Below are 6,000 nucleotides of genomic sequence, written 5' to 3'. Positions count from 1 at the left end.
TTTTTAATTGGGTTATTTGCCTTTTTATTACTGAGTATACGGGTTCTTTATATATTCTGCATACAAGTCTCTTATCAAATATATGAGCTAAAAATATTTTCTCCCATTCTTTGAGTTGTTTTTTTTACTTTCTTAATACTATCCTTAGAAAAAAAACTTTTTAATGTTGATGATAAATTGCTTTTTATAAAAAAGCCTTTGGAGATCTGGATCTCCAAAATGTTTTCCTAACACATAATGAATAGTTTCAAAGAATTTTATAGCAGGTAGGAAAGTAATTCAAGAGTGTATTACAAGAAGAACACAAGAACCTAACTGATAATTAAAACAAGAAATATTTTGATGGCTAGGAAAGTAAATTTCACATAGTTAATATATAAAAGTAAAGGCTCTGTAATATATTTAGATCTCTTTTCATATGTGTAAATGCACATAAAGCAGATTGCAAGAAATCATTTTATAAACACAAGCCAGAGAAAAGTCTGTGCTTATCCCTAAAACTAAGCTGAACTGAAGGGAAAACAGAGGTGATTACTCACTCAGGTTAACGGACTGGTGTCTATAAATGACAAGAGGATATATTAAAGAAGTCATTAACTTTATATACTGAACTGTTGCTAATGATATTTTAATAAAAGTTGCTCTGGAAGTAACCCTTTCTGGCTAATTTCTCTTCTCTCTTTGGAATCTTTGGTAGTTAAAAAAAAAAAAAAAAAAGGAAACCACTAAATTCAATATGCATCTGCAACTTTTACAACAGTTCATGTGGAGCATACAAAGTTAACAGCTTATAAATTCTCCTTCCCTCAAAAAAGAAAATGGCATAAAGAAACTATGAATCACTGTTGTGGTCACTCCTGTTAAAATACTTCTTCAATATACTTTGGACTATTCATTTTCTTCTTATATATAAATTTTACCTTTCTCTAAATAAACACAAGGACACCAAAAGTCAGAGAAGGAACAGAATAGGAATTCAGGTAGGCAGACGAAGCTTAAGTAACAAGGGGTCTCTTACAGGTGAGTTTGGAGGAAGTCTCTTTAACTTGCATCAGTTAACACGAGGGAGAAGGGCCAAATGAAGGCAGAAATGTATTCCAAGCAGTCTAGTCAAAAGAGTTCAGGACTTAAGCAGAGTTCAGGTAACAGTTACAGGCAACAGCACAAAGCAGGATCTTAACACATTTTATATGCTTTATACGCTTCCTATTAAGGAAAGAACTTCATGTGCTTCCTGTTTTGTTTTTTTTTAATATTTATTTATTTTTGAAAGGGAGAGACTGAGTGTGAGCTGGGGAGGGGCAGAGAGAGAGGGAGACACAGAATTCAAAGCAGGCTCCAGGCTTCAAGCTGTCAGCACAGAGCCCAGAGTGGGGCTCTAACTCACGAATGGTGAGATCATGACCTGAGCTGAAGTCAAACGCCTAACCCAACTGAGCCACCCAGGTGCCCCTATGCGTTTCCTGTTAAGGATTCTCAAACCTGACCTGAGTGAGTGTGCAGTGGAGGTCAGTGGAGTACCTGGATGAAAGGAAGAGAATAGCAGCTTTTGACAGAAACAAATCCTGACAGGCCATTGAGGACTAGGTATCTGGGAGAGTTTAAAAAATTTTGGAGCCATGAATATTCTCCAGCGTGTTCTCTAACTACACTGGAAAATACAGGATAAATTGAAAAAATCATTTTACCAGCATCTGGGGAAACGCAGTGTTGCCAAGTGGTGCTAACATTTAGTAGAACAGTTAGAACGTTTTGGCTATTAATAATGAATAAAACCCACTCATACTGTGAATAATACCCAAACAATAAGGAAACCTATTATGTCATGTAACAAGGGAGTTCAGAGGTAGGGCAGGGTTGATAGATGCAGTTCCCTAACAATGTCATTAAGGATCCAGTGTTTTTTCATCTCTTTGCTATCTGTTTACTTTGTAGCTCTTTGTCAAGAGCTTCATCCTTTAGGTAACAGCTTCATCCTCAGGCAATAAAAAGATGGTATCAGAAATTCTTGGCATCATAACCCAGGTATGCCAACATCCAGAGAAAGAATACCACTCTCAGGAGTGAGGAAGTATTTTTATTTATTTATTTATTTATTTATTTATTTATTTATTTATTTATTTGGAAAAAGAATCAACTTTTTTATTTGTTCATTTCTTGCATTTGAAGTATTCCTTGATGGCATCCTTGGCCTGAGACTCTTTGCCATAGTCCTTAACCACCATATAACTGCAACCAACCACTTAATGGGGTTTTCCCTCTCTGTCAGTGTTACAGAAGCCTACCTAGCTTTCCTAGTTTCTTGTTGTCATCAACCTTAATTTGGTTGATCTGGTGTTCAGTACAACGGGGCCTCCACCAACTTGACATACATAGGGCCACCACAGTTGGATGCAAGCACACAAAGATGGGCTTGGCACTTGTCTAAGGCTTTGGCAGATTTGCGAATTCCACGTGCTAGGGCATCGTGGATGAAGGCCGTCTTTAGCACCTCTTGTAAAGCAGTATTAACCTTCATTACACCTCCAACAGCAAAGCCTTCCTCAGCCATGGCTGGTGTTGACTTATGGGTGAAGCCAAATCTTGACTACACTGGAGCACCTCCCCCCCTCCCCACACAACCCAGCAGCAGGGAAAGAGCAGGAGTGAGGAAGTATTTCTATGAATCTTGGTACAATTGGTCACATGAAAATTTGGAACCAATTACTGGCAAGGCAATAGAATAACTATGACTGGTTTAGACTAGCCATCTGGGGTGGATTAAATTTCAGAGTAATTACTTATACTCAGTAAGATTTAAGATACTGCTTTTATTGGGATTTCCTTAGTTTCTCCTTAAACTGTCCATAAGTTACTATAAGTTATAATTATTAAATGCTCATCTGTTTTGGCAAAGAGTTCTTTTTCTTTCCTCAAACCGTGAAGCCACAACTGAGGTACTACTATTTTTCTTTGATAACCTGTAAGGAAATGGACATCTGATTAGTTGGCTTGTAAACCAACAGATAAAATGATGAAAACTGTCTAGAAGATAAATGAATTCATATTAACTATGGCATACACGTATTAAGCAGGTTTAGTCACATTTAATTCAGGATGATTGAGGTTCAGAATTAATGCTATAATTTCATACTATTGACCTCAAGACAGCAGGGGGTGGGTGAGGGGCATTGTGACCTTGTCTTAATTCTACAAAGGCAGATAATAAAATTATACAGTGTCACTTGAGCTTATCTAGCATCACTGTAAAGACTACAAGAACTAAGCAGTGAGGGGTGATGAGTAGTTAATTATCTCTGAGATTATAAATGGCAGGCTTTTAGGTGAAGAGTCACACTGTTTCTGTCCATCAGCAGGCCTGGGTGAATTGTGTCAAACTGTGTGACAGGAGAAGGCCTAAACCTTTCACTCGATGAAAGAAGAAAAGAGGTGGGTGCCTGGATGGCTCAGTCGGTTGAACATCTGACTTCTGCCCAGGTTGTGATCTCACAGTTCATGAGTTCCAGCCCCGTATCAGGTTTGCTGCTGTCAGCACAGAGTCTGCTTCCGATCCTCTGTCCCCCTCTCTCTCTGCCCTCCCCTTTCTCAAAAATAAAAAAATAAAACAAATTAAATAAATAAATAAATAAAACAAAAAATATATATATAATAAATAACATTAAAAATAAATTAATTAATTAAACATTAAAATAAATAAATAAAATAAATAAAAACATTAAAAAAGGAGTAAAGAGATTAAAGAAGCTCAATTCCCACCAAAGATCATGATTTCCAGGCACCTAAACTAGTTTGTACCTTCATTCCTGCCGAACAAAGGTGTGACAGAGCTATGTACTATTAAACAGTGTATAATTCTTGAATGAAAGCACTGAAAAGAATTTTTTGAAGAGAGGTTATTTTTCACACATGTTAAAGGGAAAATTCTAAAGTGAAAGAAAAATACAATGAAATGTAAGGACCCCATTTTTTGCCTCAAATAATTGATTTCATTAGACATACACTTGTTGAAGTGGTTTTCAAACTTTTCCGATCATAACCCACAGTAAGATATACATTTACACAGACACGCATAGACACACACAGACACACAGACACACAATTTTTTAAAACTGAAACAAAAACTCAGGAACAACAGTTAAACTTTCTAAGTACCTCATAGTTCTTATTCCGTTTCATTTAAAAATAAAGTGCTGATTGGGGCACCTGAGTGGCTCAATGGGTTGAACATCTGACTCTTGATTTTGACTCGGCTCATGATCCCAGAGTTGTGAGATCAAGCTGTGAGTCTGGCTCTGTGATGAACATGGAGCCTGCTTAAGAGTCTCTCTCCCTCTGCCCCTCTCCCTCGCTTGCTCTCTGTCTCTCTCTCTCAAATTAAAAAAAAAAAAGTGCCGATTGACACCCAATAAGTTGATTTTATGACCTACTAACGGGGTCTGACCTGCAGTTTGAAAAACATTGTTGTAAGGTAAATGGATAAAGAATGTTCTGACTCCTTAACACAAATGATGCCTCTGCTCCTCCTTAACAGACAGCGGAGGGAAGGAGACTATTCCATAGACAATGGTGAGAAGTGGCTGGGCTGCTTAACCCCCAACTTTGATGTCCGAGTTTCACCTTCCCTTTGGGAGCTCATAATGCTGCCACCACCAAGCTGGCCTCAAGAAGACCTACTCCCTTTTAGCCTCTTGTCTAAGATAGAACTCTTTCCTGAACTTCCTGTGGCCTAGCTGTATCAGGTTGAAACATTTAAATAAGATTTTACCAAAGGCTGAGAGACAACAGAGGGAAATGAACACAAAGAGTAACATGAGCCTAGACAATCATCTAGTAAGATAATGCTCATTTATCTTCAGGTTTTACAGAGGTCATCTTTTCATTTCCTTCTGGGAGGGCCTTGAAATGAATTCTCAAGGAAACAACAGAGTGACTCCCAGTCAAGACCTCCAGTTCCCCTTCCAGACCTTGTAGTTTCTGGTTTCCTGTTCATTTCCCACCTCCTCTGACACTCAGCTCAGTGAAAGTCCAAATTTTTGGTTGAGGCTTTCACCCCCAACCTCAGGAGTATGAACTTGCTCTGTGGCTTTATCCTTCTCAGACTATAAGGCAACATCTTTACATTCTTAGAAGAGATATATATAAACTCTTTTTGTGAGTACCCAAAGAACTGCTTAAAATAAATGTTTCATTTTCCAGAAAGCAAATGAATTTAACCTAGCCCTTCTTTTTTTTTTTTTTTTTTTTTTTTAGTGTTTATTATTTTTGAGAGAGAGAGAGCATGAGCAGGGAAGGGCAGAGAGAAAGGGAGACACAGAATCCAAAGCAGGCTCCATGCTCTGAGCTGTCAGCACAGAACCCGTCATGGGGCTCGAACTCACAAACCTCAAGATCATGACCTGAGTCAAAGTCAGATGCTTAACCAACTGAGCCACCCAGGGGCCCCACCCTGGCCCTTCTGAAATATGATAAATTCAGACAGAAGAGGCATAATTAGAGCAGCAAAAACACGATGCTTCTCAATTTTAGCTTTTTCCCCCCTTTTCCTTTTTTTTTTTTTTTTTAATGTTTATTTGTTTTGAGAGAGAGAGAGAGAGCACAGGGGAGGAGCAGAGAGAAGGAGACAGAGAATACCAAGTAGGCTCTCTGTTGTCAGTGCAGAGCCTGAAGCAGGGCCCAATCCTATGAACCGTGAGATCATGACCTGAGCTGAAATCAACAGTCAGATGCTTAACTGACTGAGCCACCCAGGCACCCCCACCTTTTTCCTTCTTAAGACACAGACTTTAGAGTTAAGTATGAAGTCCAATTCTTACCTTAAAGGACAAGCTTCTTATTCTCTCTGAACCCTAGTTTACTCATCCATAAGATGGACTAAGTAGTACTCGATTTCCGGGATTGTTAAAAAACAATTAAGAGGCACCTGGGTGGTTCAGTTGGTTAAGCATCCAGCTTCGGCTCAGGTCATGATCTCCTGGTCTGTGAGTTCAAGTCCTGATTCGG

General features: G+C 38.6%; 1 pseudogene; it reads right to left on the bottom strand.

The window, feature by feature from the left end:
* Positions 1 to 2,123: 2,123 nt before the first annotated feature.
* LOC123591503 lies at positions 2,124 to 2,873 on the bottom strand (annotated as a pseudogene).
* Positions 2,874 to 6,000: the final 3,127 nt, after the last annotated feature.

Source organism: Leopardus geoffroyi, chromosome B1 (assembly GCF_018350155.1).
Source record: "Leopardus geoffroyi isolate Oge1 chromosome B1, O.geoffroyi_Oge1_pat1.0, whole genome shotgun sequence".
NCBI classification, from domain to species: domain Eukaryota; kingdom Metazoa; phylum Chordata; class Mammalia; order Carnivora; family Felidae; genus Leopardus; species Leopardus geoffroyi.
Note: the sequence above shows the minus strand (reverse complement) of the source record. Positions and strands in the feature narration are given on the sequence as shown.